At 42.4% G+C, this 23,542-nt stretch overlaps 1 pseudogene; it reads left to right on the forward strand.

Annotated features, from left to right (window-relative positions):
* The first annotated feature begins 5,431 nt into the window (after positions 1-5,431).
* Positions 5,432-19,017, forward strand: LOC110503090 (serine/threonine-protein kinase VRK1-like; annotated as a pseudogene).
* The last annotated feature ends 4,525 nt before the right edge of the window (positions 19,018-23,542 follow it).

A 23,542-nucleotide genomic window follows, 5' to 3' on the forward strand; every position in this document is an offset into this window, starting at 1 on the left:
ACATGTGAGTGGGTGTGTGGGTGTGTAGAGTCAGTATAAACATACAGGTATGTGCATATTATGTGTGAATGAGTGAGTGAGTGAATGAGTGAGCAAATGGAGGGAGGGTTTGTTTGTGTGTTGAAGTGACAGTGTATGTGACTGCTCCACTGCCGCACCGTCGATGTGGACGGAGGTGTGCACGCACCCCCTATTTCTTGTAGTCCACGATCAGCTCCTTGGTCTTGCGGATGTTGAGGGAGAGGTTGTTGCTCCGGCACCACACTGCCATCTCACTGACCTCCTCCCTGTAGGCTGAGTCATCGTCGCCGGTGTTCAGGCCTACCACCGTCATGTTATCAGGGAGCTTGATAATGGTGCAGGAGACGTGCGTGGCCACAAAGTCATGGGTGAACAGGGAGTACAGGAAAGAACTAAGTACACACCCCTGTTGGGCCCCTGTGTTAAAAGTATAGGGGAGGTGATGTTGCCTACCCTCACCACCTGGGTTCAGCCGCCAGGAAGTCCTGTTGCAGAGGGAGTTGTTCAGAGTCCTAAGCTTGGTGACAAGCTTGGAGGGGATAATGGTGTTGAATGCTGAGCTGTAGTCAATGAACAGCATTCTCACATAGGTATTCCTATTATCTAAGTGGATGAGGTCAGTGTGGAGAGCAATTGAGATTGCGCCCATCTATGGATCTGTTCGGGTGGTAAGCAAATTGGAGTGGGTCTAGGGAACCCTCACCATGGGTACAACGTCGCCGATGCATTTTCTAATGAAGCCAGTGACGGAGGTGGTAAGCTCGTCAACGTTATTGGCAGAGTCTCAAAACATATTCCACTCAGCGCAAGCAGTTCTGAAGCATACCCTCTGATTCTGGTGACCATTTCTCAATGGAGCGAATTGTGGTTACTTCCTGTTTCAGTTTCTGCTTGTAAACAGGAAGCAAGAGTACGGAGTCATGACCTAACTTGAATGGTGGATGAGGGAGGGCCTTGTATGCCTGCCTGTGGGTAGAATAGCAGTGGTCTTTATCGCCCCTAGTGGAGTTGGTGACGTGTTGATTGAATTTGGGCATCACATATCTTAGTGACGGCAAATTAAAATAGCCAGCAATCAGAAAGGCAGACTCTGGGTGTAGGGTTTCCTGTTTGTACATTCACCAGTAGAATGGAGGGAAGAGCTGGACGGTTTTCCCTTCGCCTTAATCTCACCAGGATCCCCCCTCTTTTGCCTCTGTAACGCCGGTGTTTCCTCTTGGGTAGCACGAAGATTGGGTTGGAATTACAGAGAGGGCCCAGGGCAGATGAGTCGAAGTAGAAGCCGGAATCTGATGTTCAAGAGTTCTTGTCAGTTGTAAGACATAATAGCAGATACATTACGTGAAAATAGACAACAATAAACAAAAAAATTATGACAAAATAGCAAAGTTGGGCCGGAGATTGCAAAACGGCAGCCATCCAGTACGGCCTCATCTTAGATCATCTAATAAGGGAGTCAGATAGTACATCATATTTTGGGTCATAGACCCACAGTCTCACACTCACACACACACAGACACACAGTCTCACACTCACACACACACACAGACACACAGTCTCACACTCACACACACACAGACACACAGTCTCACACTCACACACACACAGACACACAGTCTCACACTCACACACACACATGCATGTTGAATAAAAATAGTGAGATGAACATAGAGTTAGAGAGTTATAGCTAGATGGCTAGAATGAAAACCTCCCCTGTCACATGATGGAGGTGATGCTCGCTCTACAGCACAAACTCATATCACGATGGACAGAGAAAAGGAACAGAAAACTCTCTAGCCAGCCTGATGGCCGGCCGTACATATTGAATATTTCTTCCTGATGGACACAGCACATTAACTACCTCATTATCTATTTCCCACCATATGGACTTGGGCTGGGGTGGATCACCACTGCAATACCCAGAGTCTGCTCTGCCTAATTATAACAACTATGCCATTTCCATCACTAGGGCCAGTTGCACAAAATGGAGTCACGGCCTTCCGCAGATTGGTGTCACCGTGCCCACACTATGAGAGCTGGGGAGAGGTGCCCGGTGGCACTTGGTTGGCCCCTCGGAGCTCACAGAGCAATTACCCTGGGTGAGGGGAGAGGAAACAGAGCTGAGGGCAGAGGAGGGAGACAGCTAAACCAGGCTAGCCAGAGATTAGGGGATCTCTGCGTTAATGTCCGTGACTTTCAGAGATTAATCCCCTTGTCCTCCTCTAGAAAGTCAGAACTAAAGTGATGTTGCTGTGAACCGCACTGGTCTGCATGAGTAAGGCGACCTAGATAGACTAACTTCAGAGAAACAGCAGGCCATCAGAGATGAGAGTGCAGATGAGTAGGCTGTAGATGTTTTCTGTAGAAATTGTAGTAAAAACTAAACTTGATTTGCAATAGAATAACAGAGAACCCGACAGATTATGCAACACCAAGGGCTCTCTGCCAATTATATAGAACCTAATCATTAGATGGTCATTAATATACAGTAGGCCTACACTCAAGCAAATAGTCTGAGTTCTAGTTGGATACAAACTCTTTTATCCATTGATCTTCCATATGCAGCAGCAAATGCATTGAGTTCCCATTTTCCTCTAAAGTATATTTTTCTTCCTTTTTCCTCCCGCCCTCTCAGTGCTCAGCTCTTGATGTTCTTTAGCAGAGTCCTTGAGTCTTAAATTAGGCCCTACGGGTGCCCACCGATCGATAGCCTCGCTGCAGGTGCGTGCCAATGGGAAGAAACTGCAGTTTTGCTCTGCTCTAAATAAAACAACCCAGGCTGAGAGCGGAAAGTGCTGGAGACGTCTTCGCCGTCAAGTGCTCTGCACGTTAAACCACTCCTAGTACATTTTGGAAGCATAATATTGACCAAGACATGTTGTAAAGCAAAACTGTGTTCAAGCTGTGCTACATCTCAGAGACCGCCAGACTGCAGTCCAAAAAACAACTGCCTATTGATCTGTGTGTAAACTAAACGAAACTGGGGGTTTCTTCAATTTCTTTATAAATAGATTGAAAGCAAATATTTACTGAATAAAGCCGTACGATAATGATTATTGATTACTGGCTGTTATACAAACCATGCTGGAACAACATCAGGGTCTCTAAGATAAAGCCTGGGGCATTATGGGAGCCGACAGGCTTGGAGCAAGGTTAGAGCCTGACAAGCAAAAAGGTTGTAACTGACAAAAACGGATTGAGCTTATTGTTCTTCCATTGGGTCATTTTGATTAGGCCAGAGACACCTGGCGGCACTACGTTTTATACATCTTTGTGCATCTATTCAGTGCCAAAAGTTTAGCTTGTATTCACAGTCTCTGCCTGTAGTCCTACATGAGTCCCATGAGTCGAAAAGGTCTTGGCAATTGTTTTAGTCACACTGTACTTTTAAATCCAATTCTAAAGGCCTACTTCTAAAACTTGAGATTACAGTGAGATATTGTTATATTCTTATTGCTCCTGCTCAGTCTGTGCCACCAGATGTGTCACTATGTTGTACTCACCCAAAATTCAGGAAGAGTTTGTGGTTAGGCCTACTTGATGTAGCCTCAGGGATGCATACTGTTCAAGGTCCCTAAAGGTTACACTTTTTTTGCACTGAAATATACAAAAAATGCCCTCTAGGGGGAAATGCAGGTTTTAACTAATTAAACAGCAACTAATATGATCTACATGATCAGTCTCTGTGTGTAAAATAAAAATGTGGTTAATGTGAACCCAACTCACAGCTAAAAAATGTAAAGAAAGCAATCCAATGTTATTTGTTGCCTGGACTTTACTGCAAATGACACTCAAGTTTTCAGAAAAAACAATACACTAATATTGCAGTTAGCTATGACAGCCTTTATAATAGAACGCTTGTGACCACACACATCTACATATTGCACTTGGGAAATGAAACAAACAGGCATTCTATTTTTGCTCTATTATAGTGGCCACTACAGTAGACATCGATCAAGTGCACACGGCTACAATTCTGGTGTGAGTTAACTGACCCAAATGTATTACTTGTGGCTCGGACCGATTGTGGCTACTATCTGGCAGATGATTACACGGGCGGCTTTATATAATTAACATTTCATTATTCATACATTTTTCCATATTTTCTAAATGTTTCTGTGATCAAAAAATGTCATTAGAATTCAAATTAAATTCTTTAAGAATCCTTTTTAAGTAATATTTTAATTTTGCACGCCCAATTTTTCAGTTTTTGATTTGTTAAAAAAGTTTGAAATATCCAATAAATGTCGGTCCACTTCATGATTGTGTCCCACTTGTTGTTGATTCTTCACAAAAAAATACAGTTTTATATCTTTATGTTTGAAGCCTGAAATGTGGCAAAAGGTCGCAAAGTTCAAGGGGGCCGAATACTTTCGCAAGTCACTGTAACAAGGCACTGTTCCCCGGTAGGCCGTCATTGTAAATAAGAATTTGTTCTTAAATAACTTGCCTGGTTAAATAAAGGTTAAATAAAAAATGGATGCCATTTCAAGTTCCATCCAGATCGGCGGAAAATCCATCATGGTAGACCTTGTGGGTCCTTGAGGCAAATTTGTTCCTTGTGAGAAGAGGGGCCTATGCAAAGAAAATCAGGACTCTAGGTCAGGGATGGGCAACTGGCAGCCCGCGGGCTGCAAAGGCCTCGGATCAATGTCCCTCTGAAAATATCAATTGTCTTTGATTTATTGTCATGCTATGTATGGATGTCCCTACTCCATTGAAGTTGACATTTAAAATGGTTAAGGTTAGGTAAGGGATTTGGATATGTGTAAGGTTAAGGTAACGGTTATGGTTTAGGGTATGGTTTAGGGTAATCATGTGTTGAGGCTATACATTTTTTGTTTTCAGTTAAACAGGCCTATGTTAGGTTCTGATGGGGAAGAACAGTTCAACAAGCTCAACAAACATGTATATCTTATTATCTTCAAGAATCAATGGGTTTACAGTGCCTAGTGAAAGTCTACACACATTCAACAGTTAACATTTAATGTCCACCCACACCATCTCTGGATCAGGTTGCCAGCCTTCAGATTTACATTTTGAGCATTTGGTGCACGATGGTGGAAGTAGGAGACAGTGTTAAAACTTTTTATGGCTGCAGGGGCAGTATTGAGTAGCTTGGATGAAAGGTGCCCAGAGGTGCCCAGAATAAACGGCCTGCTCCTCAGTCTCAGTTGCTAATATATGCATGTTATTATTAGTTAAACAGGCCTATGTTAGGTTCTGATGCGGAAGAACAGTTCAACAAGCTCAACAAACATGTATATCTTATTATCTTCAAGAATCAATGGGTTTACAGTGCCTAGTGAAAGTCTACACACATTCAACAGTTAACATTTAATGTCCACCCACACCATCTCTGGATCAGGTTGCCAGCCTTCAGATTTACATTTTGAGCATTTGGTGCACGATGGTGGAAGTAGGAGACAGTGTTAAAACTTTTTATGGCTGCAGGGGCAGTATTGAGTAGCTTGGATGAAAGGTGCCCAGAGGTGCCCAGAATAAACGGCCTGCTCCTCAGTCTCAGTTGCTAATATATGCATGTTATTATTAGTATTGGATAGGAAACACTCTGAAGTTTCTAAAACTGTTTGAATGACGTCTGTGAGTATAACAGAACTCATATGGCAGGCAAAAACCTGAGAAGACATCCAGATAGGAAGTGAGAAATCTGAGGTTGGTCGATTTTCAACTCAGGCCTTATTGAATTCACAGTTGGATATGGATGAAGTTGCACTTCCTAGGGCTTGCACTGGATGTCAACTGTCTTTAGAAACTTGAATGAGGCTTCCACTGTGTTGTAGGACTGAATAAGAGCTGAATGAGTCAGGTTACTGGCAGAGAGCCATTTCCTGGTCATGCGCATTCCACATGATATCGACTTGCTCCTCTAGACACAAAGGAATTCTACGGTTGGAACTTTATTGAAGATTTTTTGATAAAAACATCCTAATGATTGATTCTATACTTAGGTTGAAATGTTTCTTCGACCTGTAATATAACTTTTCAAAGTTTTTGTCCGAAGTAATGCACTAGCGTTTGGATATGTGTACCTAACGCTAACAAAAGTAGCTACTTGGACATAAATAACAGACATTATCGAACAAATCAAGCATTCATTGTGGAACTGGGATTCCTGGGAGTGCATTCTGATGAAGATCATCAAAGGTAAGGGAATGTTTATCATGTCATTTCTGGTTTCTGTTGATTCCAACATGGCGGCTAATTTGATTATTTTTCTGAGCGCTGTCTCAGATTATTAACTACCCACAATCACAGGTGGGAAAAAGGCCTGCCTAAGTATGCTCCCCAATCAGAGACAACGATAGACAGCTGCCTCTGATTGGGAACCACACTCGGCCAGAAACAAAGAAATAAAGAACATAGAAAGCCCACCCAAATCACACCCTGACCAAACAAATAGAGACATGAGAAGGCTCTCTAAGGTAAAGGCGTGACACTACTGTAGACCTTCATTGCAAAACATTGTATTTTAATAAATTATTTGAATGTATTTAGGTTAGGTTTATCTAAAAATTATAACATATAGATGTGCCAAATTATAAATGTTTCACTATTTTGTTTTTATGAAATACAATACACATGCCGAATAAAAACCTCATATAACCCAACTTCTGAAAGGTTTCAGGCCAGATATGCTGAAGTGGACTGGGCCGATTAGCTGGAACCCAAAGTAATATGATTCTCCGGACTTGGGAAGAGCTCGGCCCTCATGAAGTCCCCCCGAGTCCAAGTCAATGCCTAGTCCCCAAAGTATCAAACGTAATAGGCCGAACCCACCGTGTTGCTCTTTCTTACAAATCACTCAAATTGATACAGTTCCCTGGCCTAATCTAAATGACAGTGTTTCTGTTCTACACAGTTTTGCCAGAACTTTCTATAATGTTGCACCCATATGGTTGCACCCACTGAAAGCACCCTGGGCCAGATGTTTGAGGATGACTGAAAGTAATATAAACCTGTCATATGGAACTTGCTGTTGCAGTCATTGGTGGGTGAATATCCAGAGCCATTACTTCCTAGGTTTCATTGGTTGATTTTTGGCCTATCACACAGCGGGAGGGACAAAGTTTAAGGAAATCGAACAGTTTTGACAGCAGCTGTCGAAGAACCAGATGGAGTAGATTTTTCTTGGGGGAAAGCAACCCATCTAGCTTGCTAACTTTGGACACAACATGCGTTTATTGATCCTATCTAGTACCGGTAGCTCTAAACCTAGCTAAATATATGGTCGAGAATAAATGCTTGCTTTCTGCCTCAACTGGTCGAGATGGTCTGTTAGCTTGAAGTAGCTAGGCTAATCTGCTGGCAAATTTCCATATTTTACTGACTTCCAGTTTTCTTTCAGGTCTATGGCCTCTCTTCTCACTTCATACTTTGCAGGCTAGTTAGGTAGCTATAGCTGCATCTGTTGACCACATGTCAATACTCTGTATCCATACTATTGCCACTATTAGTGGCCAATTTACTTGACTCTCTGTAATGTTAACTGCAAAATAGGTTGCTTTTGCTAGCTATCTCCATGGACCCTCCCAGGAAGTGAGTATTGCCTGCACCCCTACCAGACAGTTTTACACAGAGAAGAAGCAATAGAGACCTAGCAGAATAATTGGTCAAGGAGGATTTGGATTGATCTACCTAGGTAGGTAACCAGACTAGTATGTCAATCCATCAAGTTATCACTGATTCTCAACCCCCCCCCCCCTCCCCCCTCCCCCCCTCCCTCCCCCAACACAGACACACACACAGACACACACACACACACACACACCCATCTTTGAGTGACAAGAGTGGTGACCCCAATTTATGGAGCAAAACGCATGACCAGCAATCACAGATTTGTGTTTTGGGTGTAAACACATCACCAACAGACCACAAAAACTGGGGTACATCTGATTGCTTCGAAATTACTGTCATGTTTATCGCGTTTTATTCATCTCTGTGTTTATCTCTGTGTTTACCTGTTTTTCTTCGTCTCTCTCTCCCCTCTCCCTTTTGCTCTCCCCTTTTTCTATTACACCCTATCTCTCTCCCTCCTTTTCTCCATCTCTTACATTTTCTCTCTCTCCTTTCTTCCCTCTCTCCCTTCAGCTCCGCAGGAAGTGGACACACCTGTTGGGGAGGACTCTAATTTTCGAATTAAAGTGGTGAATACAGGAATGGCTGATGGTGTTGTGTGAGTCAAGGCATTAACACCTATGTGTAGGCATTGTCATTTGGTCAGCGATACTTGAGAGATGATGACAGTTTGACTTAACCACAATCATTTAATGTTAGGCTCTGTTGCTCTCTCACTTTGTATTTCTCTCTTGCTTGCTCTCCTCGCTGGGTTTTGTTGGATATGGAAAGTGACAACTGCTGGCTGTCTATGCTTATAAAACAGCCTATAAGTTTTAGGGAGCACATGCAACAGCTTTCAGCATGTCTTTTTTTTCTATTGACTGCCTAGGCTATTTCCATATCTCCTCTTATTTGACCCTCTTATTTCATTGTGTCTGCAGGATTACCATGTGGATAGGCCTCTGTTTTCTGAGCTCAAGTTCCATCTGAGGGAAACTAAACCTGAGAACAGTGAGTATCAACCACTTCAATCATTCAACGTAATGATGCAGCAGACATATGGTCAAGAATTCATAGCCTTTATCCCACATAGACTACACACCGTTTGGTTACAACAACCTGTTTTAGGCTACCTCTTATATGAGCAGCCAGGCCCAGTGCAGCAAGAGTGTACTTGGCTGATGAAGAGGCCATAGACATGAAGACTGCTGCCTGGTGTAATTAATAAGCCAAAGCAAACATGCACCTCAGTGGCAGTTAGCCCCGTCCCTGCTTGTTTGAGTTCTAATTCATAGAGAGGGACCCAATCACACATAATGATGCCTGCTCCTCCACTGGGCCCCTGACCACCTGCCAGTCTGGTGGAGAGCCAGTCAGGCCTGCCACCACTCCAAGACAGGCCTCATGTTCACTGTGTGTGTGCCTGCCTGTCTGCCTGTCTGTCTGTTTCACAGGGGTTTTGCGAACAGTTCGGACAGAGTCAACCTGAATCCGCAGGAATTCAATTCACATCACTTCCCAATTTGTTGTGTAACTTTTAAGACCGAAGGCTCAGTCCCCCTAGGATTGTATATTTGGCACTTGGCCATATCTGCTCAGCACTAGCATCATAAAATAAAATAACAAAGGTAAATAATGAATGCAACAAGTAGTGAATAAAACAATAAGGCAAAGAGAAACTATGTACAGTGTTCTGTTTTTGAACTTTTTTTTGTGTCCACTATTCCTGTAGAAGACAATTGGTGCACACTTTGCACTTGTGAAAATGTTGTAAATATTTAATGTATATGTAAGACCCAATTATACATGTTTGATTTTTGTCCCTCGTAATTCTTTCCTGCTGTTGTTTCAGTGCTGATGTTGAAGGGGAGCAAGAAGCTGGACTTCCTGGGGATCCCTGCAAACTGGGGATCAGGACTAGCAGAACACAACAGAACCAGGTACTACTGACCATGGTCCTGATGATGATGATGATGATGGTACTTGGTTAATAATCCCTCACATTGGGGTTGGGAAGTGTGTTCGAGATTATTTTACCCCTTCTCCTTGACCTTTGCCCTGTTCAGGTACAGGTTCATGGCGATGGACCGCCTGGGCAGTGACCTTTCGAAAGTATGTGAGAGAAATGGTGACAAGCTAAAGAAACACACAGTGCTACAGCTAGGATGTGTCCTGGTGAGACTCGTACTCTACTATCCTCTCCATCATCCATTGCTGCATATCACAAGGATTTCACCTACTGCTTGTCCTCCTACAGCTGGATGTCCTTGAGTATATCCATGACAATGAGTATGTCCATGCAGATGTAAAGAAGGCCAACCTAATGCTTGATCACACAGACCCAAACAAGGTTAGCACTAGCGCTGTCTAAGTACAGTAGGCATGTGTATTGAAGGCATTTCTTGTACTGTGTACAAAACATACATAGTCAACCGTTTCAAGTTATCTTAATATTGAGCATTGTGTTAGGCTTCTACTTGTGAGTTATCTACACATACTGTCTGTTTATTATCTGTTGTACATGTGTACCTGGCTGACAATGGCCTGTCTTACAGGTACAGCCCAGATGGAGTGCACAAGGAGAACAAGGAAAACCCAAAGAAGGGACACAAAGGAACCGTAGAGTACACCAGCATAGATGCTCAAAATGGAGTTGGTAAAGTGTAATTTCATTGTTATGAACATTCATAGTTTCAGGTGACAAAAAAAAAGCTATTGTGGTGTGAAAGGTTTCTGGGTAAACATACATGGATTTGTGAACAGTAGAGTTCACTTGAATTGACTGTATGGCCAATGATCTTGCACGGATGTATCTTGCTGTGTACTAACTGCATTACTGTATCTTTCAGTTGGCGGAGTACGTGTTTATCAATGCATAATGTAAAGTGAAGCCCCCTTCGTCCCTTGCTTTAAAATCTCCCACAGTAGTTATCGGAAACACATTAGCTGGAAAATTGCATACATGGTCTTTTTTATTGGACATTGATTCTCCCTGGCCCACATTCCCCCGACACGGACTCCATTTAACAATTCCCTAATTAGCTAAAGTCATAACCTGCATTGTGTATTCATCCCCCATTAATTAAGGCTTTGATGTTTGGTTAGAGAGCGACTGGCCACTGATAACCTCTCAGCTTGCTCAGAGCAGAGGAAGGCGTTAAGGTTCGATACACTGAACGAGTGTGGAAGGACTCCCTAATCGCCGTGCCACTGTTTCTATCGATGTTGTCGATATGGACCAAAACAGACAAGATGTTCATGCAGCGATATTGATGAAGGCAAATATGTCCTTTTTAATATACTTTAGAGAGAGAGAGAGAGAGAGAGGTTGGGACTGGCCACTGATAACCTCTCGGCTTGCTGCGGTTCCTTTGTGTTTTTCTGTTGGATGTTCTCTGAGTGAAAAGGTGGATGTTGAGCCCATGTATTGTAATCATTGTTTTGCCTATATACATTCGACACAGGCACACAGCCACAAAATAAAATAATACTCAGAAATTGTATATATTTTTTTAATGTATTTCTCTGTTTTTTTGGAAGAAAACATTTTGGGGATGGTAAAACATTTTCAGTGTAAACTTAAATGGCTTAAACCATAAACTGTATAAATTATGTAGAATATATACTGGAAAGCATAAGAACATGGCATAAGCCATGACAAAATGTGCATAATTTAAGGAAATTTGCTTTTAAACTGAAAATGTTTTCTTGGCCCCATGGCAAAATCTGTAGAATTGCAGGAAATGAGTTTTAATGTGGCAACATCTTGTCTCTCTAAAACCATGGCCACCGCCACCGCTGCTGAAAAAAAACAGTGATTGAACTTCACAGTTCCAGACAAGCCCATATGTTGCAGGCAGAACTTACTTCAACATGTTCTCAGTTGTTCGTCTATGGCTGTTCTCATTGTGTATTTGATGTAATACGAGTTTAGATAAGGAATGACGCTTAAATCAAAGGACTGGTTCAAACACAGGTCTGTTGTTTTATATTGAAGTACACCCACTCACACCTAGGACAATTTGTTCTCGTGTCACATACAAGCAGTTGCATATGGTCCTCATTCCAACCCTTCGGTCTGGCCTAAACAGTAGAAGCTGTTGTACAGGTGAATTATTCCTTTGCTTTTATGGCCCAGGGGTCATGAATCTTCTACAAACCAAAGTAGGTAGAGAGTATAAGATGAAAATATGTGCTTATGCAGTGATCTTCTTCTAACCACTATTGACATTCATAAGTCCTTTTATATATCTAACTCTATCATTAGGTCTACAGTACACAACTATTGGAATTGGTCAATCAAGAGGCAATTTGGTAAAGTTTCCCCTTTTTAACTACAGTTGATAAACAAACCACTTTTTTTTTTATCCCAGGCAGATAAATTGTATATGATAGCTGCTCATACTTGACCTCTATGTTGTAAAGGCAATTTCTGAGTTTCTTTGGGTCAAATGGCAATTGAAATGCATGCAGATTTTGACGAGGAGCAAGACTACTTTTTTTGCTCAAGACCCTGTCCTCCCATCTCACCTCTCATCAACCTCACCGGGTAGATGTTGATAGGTTGCCATGACGAGGGTGGAGGTTGAACACAGAATGATGCACCGCTGAACTCTGAGCTAATTATCACCTATTGGTGCGGGATGCTTCGGAGCACAGACATTCCAACTGAGAGTGTGGCACCATGCTTTAGGAGATCTGAATACATTGTCACCTAACTCCTCTATGACAAGCCTGGAGTGTTTAGGGCTCTGAGGTTCACCTTCTAAACTGTGTGTGTGTGTGTTTGCTCGTTTGCATGCATGCACGCTTTTATTGTGTCTGTGCCAGGTTTTCCGTTAGCAGGCTCTTGCCGGCCTTTGGCCCCCCAAAATGTATTAAAAGCCGATTAAATCAAACTTGCCAACCAAAATGACCGGGAGAAAAAAATATCCATTGCGAGATCATGCCTTTTATTCATTGATGGAAATACCAGTTGACGTAAATACATTTGACTGTCATGCTTATCGGTCGATTTGCATAATTTAGTGGAATTAAATTGGCCTGTGTGTATTTTCATTAGTCACCATGTATCTTATTTATCCAACACAACTGTCACATGCAGAGCCTTTTTTGCAGGATTTCTCCTGCAGCTCCTCAGCTGGTTGCTGCTGGAATGTAAAATGCTTTTATAAGCCCATTCGTTGCAAGACTTCCAAATGCCATCACATGTTAACAACAGTTTTGGTGCACGATTAAAAATACCTACTATTTGTATTTCTCAACTGGTAATTGAAGCGAGGCTCCCATTCACCATCCAAGTGCAGGCAATAGGCTATCATCTCGTCACCCATCACTTTATAATCAGAGCTGGAGGCAGTATGCATTTTGAAAACATACTTAATTGTTTGAAACCTGAATGTTTTATTTCAAATTAGGAGACATGTCTTACCTTGCTTCAAAGTAGCCTATTGGCAAAATCCGACCATGGAAACGTGGAGGCAATTTTCTTATAAAGACTTCATAGGTGGCACTTGAGTTTCAATTTTGAGGAACTTTACAATTGATCATTTATCCTACCATTTCTACCGATCCTACCATTTCTACCGTTCACTGAACAGCTTCATTTCAATATTAATGTTTTCATTACTCAAAATCATTGTCATGTGGTTAATCATAAAAAATTCAATTAAAATGATAACAATCTAAATGTTAAAAGTCAACTAATGCAAGATCACCAGCCTCTGCCATATGGACACATTGATACACCGTGATAGATTGGCGGCTAAAGAAATGAACGCATGGAACTCATAGCCTAAAGGCCAATGCAGCGGTAGGCCTAAAAGTTCCATTGCTCTTTTACACTGAGGATTTGTGATTATTGAGGGGGAGACAGTTGGAAAGATTTTTCAAATGCTCCCTCGACATTATCAGGACAGAGAAACCAGACACATGCTCATTGCTCATGTGGAGCACTCCAAACAAAAAACAATGAAAACATTGAGGATATCGTAAATGATGGTTATTAAATAAACCAAAACTTGTTTCTCACAAGTGTAGCAGATTGTGAACTTTGCAAACAAAGTTTCCACTCCGATAATGAGAACGGTAAATTACTAATTAATACATGTTTTACATAATCCCTGTCATTTGGTTACATTAATTTAACGGTATATTTACTCTGGTGAAGTATGTAATGGGGAATCATAAAAATAATAATTAAAGGGCAAACAATTCACACAATTAAATGTGCAAGAATTGGCAGGAGAGAGCTGAGACATTCCGGAGAGACTTGCCTATATCTTCGCCACACTTCTCCCCTTCTTGTCTCAACATTTTAAATTATACTCAAGACACATTATCTTCACACACATTTTAGATGCTTTTCACCAACAGCCGCAACTCAATAAACAACTAGGTCTATTGCCATGTAACCGATGTGAAATGGCTAGCTAGTTAGAGGGGTGCGCTAATAGCGTTTTAATTGGTGACGTCACTCACTCTGAGACCTTGAAGAAGTTGTTTCCCCTTGCTCTGCAAGGGCTGTGGGTTTTGTGGAGCGATGGGTAACAATGCTTCGAGGGTGGCTGTTGTCGATGTGTGCAGAGAGTCCCTGGTTCGAGACCAGGTAGGGGCGAGGAGAGGGATGGAAGCTATACTGTTACACATGCGCGCTGCCATATTGAATGCTTCCCAAATAGGCATGAGCTTGTGATTTGAAACCATCAATTTTTTTTTTAAAGAAGCTAATGATCCTCGATTCCTCTGTGGCTACGTCATGCTTTCTGGTGAAGTATTTTAAATTATTTTATTTAATTCTGTGTAGGCAGGAGTAATTATATATTTATGGCAAATGTATTTTCATATACTTCCCTATTTGACCCACTGCTATGCTATTTCTCCCCTGTTCTGTTGGTTTTCATATCAACTTTATTTTGTTGTCCAGAAGCCAAAGGCACAATCCTAGTCATATTAGCAGCCCATCCTAGGTGTTGCGTCTTTAGATTCCCCCTCTTTCTAAATTTCTGACAGAGATTTTCATGTCTGTCACGTAAGGAACCGTTATCAGGTGTGCAGTTTAGAATGGCGTATTCCCATGTGTAGAGTTTAGAATGGGGTTTTCCCAAGTGTAGTGTTTAGAATGGTGTTTTCTCATGTGTAGAGTTTAGAATGGCGTTTTCCCATGTGTAGAGTTTAGAATGGCGTTTTCCCATGTGTAGTGTTTAGAATGGCGTTTTCCCATGTGTAGTGTTTAGAATGGTGTTTTCTTGCAAATTGCATTTTGGCAAATGTTTGTTTTATTGGCTGCTTCGTTACATGAGTTGCGTGTTCTGTTTAAATGCATTAGCATCATCTTAATGTGATTTCTGTCATTCTGAGCACGGTGGGTGGACTCTTATGCACCCAATGCATATTTGTCCGGTACATTTCTGAAATGGCTGGTAATTAAATCTTCCTGGCCACATTGTCCGGGCGTCACATTTTCCTAACTGAAAAACCATGGTCTGTGCATCTATTGTGTGTGTGTGTGAGAGAGCTGTGTGTATCATGCCCCCCCCCCTCGTTAGGGAAAGATGCATAAATACACTAACAAACAGCAAAGTGAATGCCATTGTGAACAGGGACAATATGTCCAAAGAACTCACACAGGCAGGCTTAACATAGTTATAATTGTTCATCTATTATGTGGCTTTTGGAGATGGAGCAGTTTGAGTGCTGGTGTCACTGGCTCTCAGTATCAATGAGGCTTTATATAATTGTTTACAACAATGGCTTGATTAGATGTGGCAGCAACAAATATACTCGAATGCTGACCTATGCACTTAAGTACTTTAACATCTTGCACTCTTAAGATAATGCATCCAATAAATTATTTAAACAATCGGTTTAATCACAGAAATGAAGGCAATAGAGAGGCGGCAGCAGTGGCAACAACCAACCAACAACTGACTACAACCAACAACACCAACCAACTAACAACCAACACCTGCAATGTCCGTCTCAATACTAGCCAGTAGTGCTGGCCTGCTGGGTGCTGCTGCCTGGAGGACACTCTTGTAGCACTGGCTGGGATCAATGCTATCCATGGATCTGGCTCAAGATTTCTTCCTCTGATGAAGCCAGTCGATAGGTAATTTCTCCAGAGATGCAAGGCCGTTACAGTATTGAGTTGCTAAAACTCCCCGGGCTCGACCCCTCACATGGACTCATTTCAGACATATTGATGAACTCAACACAGTTTTTCATAAAGACACTGGCTCAGTGCAGGGTTTGTCCACTTCTTCATTCAAACTAGATGGAAGGCATTGTTTACAATGACGTCCAGAGATTAATGTCTAGCCTAGCCATCAGTATTTAGATGACTCCCCAGTGCACAGCACCCAGTCGACTTCTGTAACATGTGGTAATGATTTTGGCTCAGACATCTGTGTGTGTGTGTTTTACTGCCTGAGAGAGGGATCAAGTGTGTGAGTGTATTTTTAGGTAATGCAGCGGGCATCTGGATCATGTCAGAGGCCACAAGGATCCAGTTTCCTGGAACGGGCCAGAACGGAAGTAATCTGACCAAAAAAGTCATCCCTCCGCTCAGAAAGCCCTGTTTGTCAGCGGAGCATGTTGCCGAAGGCTTCCGCTGAAACGTGTCCGTATGTTCTGACCTCTGCATCTAAGAAAATACATTAAAATATAAAGAATATTCCAGTGAGTGCAGGTTTTGTCTTTCTTTAAGTATATGGGCTTTGAACCCCGCACCCAAATACTTTTTGTTGCTACAAACATTTTAGCTGAGCACACAAATGTCTCTTCCTATGTCTGCAGAGCAGGACATAGATCAAAGAATATGTAAAGACTAACACCAGCTGCGAAAACAAAACACGCCTCTGTCATCAACATACCCTCTCTTTTTCATATTGTGTTTTTTCCTCTGAACACATCCTGTCAATTAAAGCTGTTTTCATCCTCCTAGACAAGGTTCTGATCTTCTACTACCTCTCGCCCCTCTCTTTTTGGATCTCTCTCTCCCCCTCTCAGAAACTCCATCTAGATGTGGGAACCTGGAGGTGTTGGGCTTCTGTTTGCTCCACTGGCTGTGTTGGGCGCTGCCCTGGGAGGCCAAGACCAGGTACTAAGCAAACACTCTCCCCTCTCTCTTGTTCTTTCTCCTCCATCTCCCTATTAAACCATTGTTTCCCCTCTCTCCCTCTGTATTTCATGCCTGTTTTTCTTTCTCTTTCTAGACTCATGTGTAATCTACCTGGCTCGGTGCAGCAGCTGTCTGTGGGTGGAGCTTCCACATGTGAGTGAGAAGGCCTACAGTGGCTTGCAAAACTATTCACCCACCTTGGCATTTTTCCTACTTTGTTGCCTTACAACCTGGAATACTTTTTGTGGGTCTGTACCATTTGATTTACACAACATGCCTACCACTTTGAATATGCAAAATATTTTGTATTGTGAAACAAACAAGAAATAAGACAAAAAAACAGAAAACTTGAGCGTGCATAACTATTCAACCCCCCCCCCCCCCCTTTCCAGCGATTACAGCTGCAAGTCTCTTGGGGTCTGTCTCTATAAGCTTGGCACTTCTAGCCACTGGGATTTCTGCCCATTCTTCAAGGCAAAACTGCTCCAGCTCCTTCAAGTTGGATGGGTTCCGCTGGTGTACATCAGTCTTTAAATCATACCACAGAATCTCAATTGGATTGAGGTCTGGGCCATTCCAACACGTTTAAATATTTCTGCATAAACCACTTGAGTGTTGCTTTAGCAGTATGCTTAGGGTCAGTGTCCTGCTGGAAGGTGAACTTCCGTCCCAGTCTCAAATCTCTGGAAGACTGAAACAGGTTTACCTCAACAATTTCCCTGTATTTAGCGCCATCCATCATTCCTTCAATTCTGACCAGTTTCCCAGTCCCTGCCGTTGGAAAACATCCCCACAGCATGATGCTGCCACCAACATGCTTCACTGGGGATGGTCTTCTCTGGGTGATAAGAGGTGTTGGGTTTGCGCCAGACATAGCATTATCCTTGATGGCCAAAAAGCTCAATTTCAGTCTCATTGGACCAGAGTACATTCTTCCATATGTTTGGGGAGTCTCCCACATGCCTTTTGGCAAACACCAAACGTGTTTGCTTATTTCTTTCTGTTCACTCTCCCATAAAGCCCAGCTCTGTGGAGTGTACAGCTTAAAGTGGTCCTATGGACAGATACTCCAATCTCTGCTGTGTAGCATTGAAGCTCCTTCAGGGTTATCTTTGGTACTTTGTTTCCTCTCTGATTAATGCCCTCCTTGCCTGGTCTGTGAGTTTTGGTGGGCGGCCCTCTCTTGGCAGGTTTGTTGTGGTGCCATATTCTTTCAATTTTTTTAATAATGGATTTAATGGTGCTCCGTGGGATGTTAAAGTTCTAGATTATTTTTTGTAACCAACCCTGATCGGTACTGCTCCACAACTTTGTCCCTGACCTGTTTGGAGAGCTTCTTGGTCTTCATGGTGCCGCTTGCTTGGTGGTGCCCCTTGCTTAGTGGTGTTGCAGACTCTGGGGCCTTTCAGAACAGGTGTATATATACTGAGATCATGTGACAGATCATGTGACACTTAGATTGCACACAGGTAGACTTTATTTAACTAATTATGTGACTTCTGAAGGTAATTGGTTGCACCAGATCTTATTTAAGGGCTTCAAAGCAAAGGGGGTGAATACATATGCCCCCCCCCAGTTTCCCAGGTGTCAGTGAAACACTTGATCAATCTTTCAAAACCCCATCCTATAAATCCATTCCTACAACTCCAGGATCCATCCCAGAGAGACTCGGGTGTTCTGTTGTCTGTTATCTCTGGTCCTGTAAAGAGAGGTCACGTCTCAATGAGGTGACTTCTCTGTGTGATGTGATATGGTGGTAACTGTCTGACTGAGCTGATTCTCTGCAACTCCTCCAGAGGCAGGGCCCGGCTGGCCGCCACAGATAAGGCTCAGGACATGCATCAACCCTATTATATAGTGTGATACACACTCACCACCTTGTGTGTACACTCTAGGTAGCGGGACGTGTTACAGTAAGAGGTGAAAGTCATCAGATTGTTTCTGTGTACTGAAACACACGTCACCAGGGGTGTGTCTGTTTAATTGGTAGTTATAGCCCTTGTTTATCAAACATCCATGATAAGAGACACTGAGTGGGACTGTGAAGCATATTGTTAATTTTTCTCTTTCTCTCTCCTCTTCCCCGCTCCCTCTCAGATGAGTTGACCAGGTTCATGCTCCATGTCAAAGTTATGGGGTATAAGCAACGTCCGGATTACCAGAAGCTGAGAAAGCTGCTGTCCGAGGGGGGACGAGCAGTGGCCAGAGAAGGATGGACCAGTCTGGGATACGAGGATATGTGTCACAGAGTTTCTCCACCAGAGGGTCTGATGGCCCAGCCACGGGCAAGGTGAGAGAATCTGAGAGATTACCCAAACACTTGCATTGAAGTTGTTCATGTATCAATCATTCACATGCATATCGTATGCATGCATACGTACATATATAAGTATGTGTGTGTGTGTGTGTGTGTGTGTGTGTGTGTGTGTGTGTGTGTGTGTGTGTGTATGTATTTCAAGCCCTACCTTCAAGGCACAGTCATCTTAGTATATGTCAACTTCTGACCCACTGGAATTGTAATGCATTGAATAATAAGTGAAATAATCTGTCTGTAAACATTTGTTGTGAAAATTGCTTGTGTCATGCACAAAGTAGATGTCCTAACCGACTTGCCAAAACTATAGTTTGTTAAACAAGACATTTGTGGAGTGGTTGAAAAACAAGTTTTAATGACTCCAATCTCAGTGTATGTAAACTTCCGACTTCAACTGTATATACTGTATATAGTCCAGTCTGACTACTGGACTCTGACTCTGGACACATACTCACTGACTGGTACGTACAGTGGGACAAAAAAAATATTTAGTCAGCCACCAAGTGTGCAAGTTCGGCCTCTTAAAAAGATGAGAGGCTTGTACTTTTCATCATAGGTACACTTCACCTATGGCAGACAAAATGAGAAATAAATTCCAGAAAATCACATTGTAGGATTTTTAATGAATTTATTTGCAAATTATGGTGGAAAATAAATATTTGGTCAATAACAAAAGTTTATCTCAATACTTTGTTATATACCCTTTATTGGCAATGACAGAGGTCAAACGTTTTCTGTAAGTCTTCGCAAGGTTTTCACACACTGTTGCTGGTATTTTGGTATTCTCCCTCCAAAGATTTTCTATGGTGTTGAGATCTGGAGACTGGCTAGGCCACTCCAGGACCTTGAAATGCTTCTTACGAAGCCACTCCTTCGTTGTCCGGGCGGAGTGTTTGGGATCATTGTCATGCTGAAAGACCCAGCCACGTTTCATCTTCAATGCCCTTGCTGTTGGAAGTAGGTTTTCACTCAACATCTCACGATACATGGCCCCATTCATTCTTTCCTTTAAATGGATCAGTCGTCCTGGTCCCTTTGCAGAAAAACATCCCCAAAGCATGATGTTTCCACACCCATGCTTCACAGTAGGTATGGTGTTCTTTGGATGCAACTCAGCATTCTTTGTCCTCCAAACACGACGAGTTGAGTTTTTACCAAAAAGTTATATTTTGGTTTCATCTGACCATATGACATTCTCCCAATCTTCTTCTGGATCATCTAAATGCTCTCTAGCAAACTTCAGACGGGCCTGGACATGTACTGGCTTAAGCAGGGGAACACGTCTGGCACTGCAGGATTTGAGTCCATGGCGGCGTAGTGTGTTACTGATGGTAGGCTTTGTTACTTTGGTCCCAGCTCTCTGCAGGTCATTCACTAGGTCCCCCCGTGTGGTTCTGGGATTTTTGCTCACCGTTCTTGTGATAATTTTGACCCCACGGGGTGAGATCCTGCGTGGAGCCCCAGATCGAGGGAGATTATCAGTGGTCTTGTATGTCTTCCATTTCCTAATAATTGCTCCCACAGTTGATTTCTTCAAACCAAGCTGCTTACCTATTGCAGATTCAGTCTTCCCAGCCTGGTGCAGGTCTACAATTTTGTTTCTGGTGTCCTTTGACAGCTCTTTGGTCTTGGCCATAGTGGAGTTTGGAGTGTGACTGTTTGAGGTTGTGGACAGGTGTCTTTAATACTGATAACAAGTTCAAACAGGTGCCATTAATACAGGTAACGAGTGGAGGATAGAGGAGCCTCTTAAAGAAGTTACAAGTCTGTGAGAGCCAGAAATCTTGCTTGTTTGTAGGTGACCAAATACTTATTTTCCACTATAATTTGCAAATAAATTCATTAAAAATCCTACAATGTGATTTTCTGGATTTTTTTTCTCATTTTGTCTGTCATAGTTGCAGTGTACCTATGATGAAAATTACAGGCCTCTCTCATCTTTTTAAGTGGGAGAACTTGCACAATTGGTGGCTGACTAAATACTTTTTTGCCCCACTGTACGTACGTCTTGTTAACAAACTATAGTTTTGGCAAGTCGGTTAGGACATCTACTTTGTGCATGACACAAGCAGTTTTCCCAACAATTGTTTACAGACAGATTATTTCACTTATAATTCAATGTATTACAATTCCAGTGGGTCAGAAGTTTACATATGATAAGATGACTGTGCCTTTTAACAGCTTGGAAAATTCCAGAAAATGATATCATGGCTTTAGAAGATTCTGAAAGGCTAATTGATATAATTTGAGTCAGTTGGAGGTGTACCTGTGGATGTATTTCAAGCCCTACCTTCAAACTCAGTGCCTCTTTGCTTGACAACATTGGAAAATCAAAAGACATCAGCCAAGACCTCAGAATAAAAATTGTAGACCTCCACAAGTCTGGTTCATCCTTGGGAGCAATTTCCAAACGCCTGAAGGTACCACGTCCATCTGTACAAACAACAGTACGCAAATATAAACACCATGGGACCACGCAGCCGTCATATGGCTCAGGAAGGAGACGTGTTCTGTCTCATAGAGATGAACGTACTTTGGTGCGAAAAGTGCAAATCAATCCCAGAACATCAGCAAAGGACCTTGTGAAGATGCTGGAGGAAACAGGTACAAAAGTATCTATATCCACAGTTAAATTTGTCCTATATTGACATCACCTGAAAGGCCGCTCAGCAAGGAAGAAGCCACTGCTCCAAAACCGCCATTAAAATAGCCAGACTACGGTTTGCAACTGCACATGGGGACAAAGATCATACTTTTTGGAGAAATGTCCTCTGGTCTGATGAAACAAAAATAGAACTGTTTGGCCATAATGACCATTGTTATGTTTGGAGGAAAAAGGGGAAGGCTTGCAAGCCAAAGAACACCATCACATCTGTGAAGCGCAGGGGTGGAAGCATCATGTTGTGGGGGTGCTTTACTGCAGGGGGGACTGGTGCACTTCACAAAATAGATGGCATCATGAGGCAGGAAAATTATGTGGATATATTGAAGCAACATCTCAAGACATCAGTCAGGAAGTTAAAGCTTGGTCACAAATGGGTCTACCAAATGGAAAATGACCTCAAGAATTCTTCCAAAGTTGTAGCAAAACGGCTTAAGGACAACAAAGTCCAGGTATTGGAGTGGTCATCACAAAGCTCTGACCTCAATCCCATAGAAAATGTGTGTGCGGAACTGAAAAAGCGTGTGCGAGCAAGTAGGCCTACAAACCTGACTCAGTTACACCAGCTCTGCCAGGAGGAATGGGCCGAAATTCACCCAACTTATTGTGGGAAGCTTGTGGAAGGCTACCTGAAACATTTGACCCAAGTTAAACAATTTAAAGGCAATGCTACGAAATACTAATTGAGTGCATGTAAACTTCTGACCCCCTGGGAATGTGATGAAATAAATAAAAGCTGAAATAAATCATTCTCTCGACTATTATTCTGACATAACACATTCTTAAAAGAAAGTGGTGATCCACTTAAAACAGGGACTTTTTACCTCGATTAATTGTCAGGAATTGTGAAAAACTGAATGTATTTGGCTAAGGTGTATGTATATATATATATATATACACTGTATAATGTATATCTGATTACGTGTATCTAATATATCTGGAGAGGGTAGGTCAGGAGAGTGTAATGGAGTACAGATGGCCTGACTAACTTCATGGGATGTGTTCATTGTGTATACAGTGATTTATATCTGTCTGGGAGAGGAGTGAGGTGTCTGTGTGTAAGTCTGTCATGAGCCCCAGTGCAGTGTGGGAGATTTACACACTGATGACAGCCTCAGCCTCAGACCCCATCCAATTACAGATCTATATTTACAACATGCACGCATACACACGTACACACACTGCAGAAAGTATTTAAAATGAAATAGGTGCATTTCAATCGGACATCTAACTATGCCAAATCTGTCAAATCTCTCTTGCTCTAGCTCTTTGCATAGCGGTGTAGAGAGGAATCACAATGGCGGCTAACTTGACCCACAGACGCCCAATTTGCGGCGATTGATGACTCACACTTCACAGGGGCAGAGGATCAGCAGCCGCAATTATACTCCTTTTCCCCCTCTCTATTTCCCTCTCCTCTCCATACTGAACTGCTGGGCAGTTTGATCTGTAGTCATACAGAAGCGTACATTTCTGGAGGCCTGGAAAAAGAGAGCGTAAATGTCAGTCAAGTAATAGTGTTCATGGAAGGGCTGCCTTCAGTGTATCCTACTCCTCGGTTTCATAATTTCTCTTCATCATTCAAAGACTGAAATGAGTAATTCAGTGAACATTGCTAGTCTTTAACACAGTAGGTGGCTTTCTCCAATTCAGATTCAGCCTACTCCCGGACTAAAAGCATGTTTAATGGAGTATAAGAGCAATTTTCAATGTAGCAAGTATGCACAGAAATAGAAATAGTCCCTCACTCTCTCTTACTTTTTCCTAAAGAAAGTGTGTCGAGCTAAAGGCTTGTCCAAACCAAAGCCTGTATATGTGAAGGATGAGGAGGAGAGACCCAGAC

The sequence above is a fragment of the Oncorhynchus mykiss genome, chromosome 23 (assembly GCF_057628025.1).
Source record: "Oncorhynchus mykiss isolate SJ-2025 chromosome 23, ASM5762802v1, whole genome shotgun sequence".
NCBI lineage: Eukaryota > Metazoa > Chordata > Actinopteri > Salmoniformes > Salmonidae > Oncorhynchus > Oncorhynchus mykiss.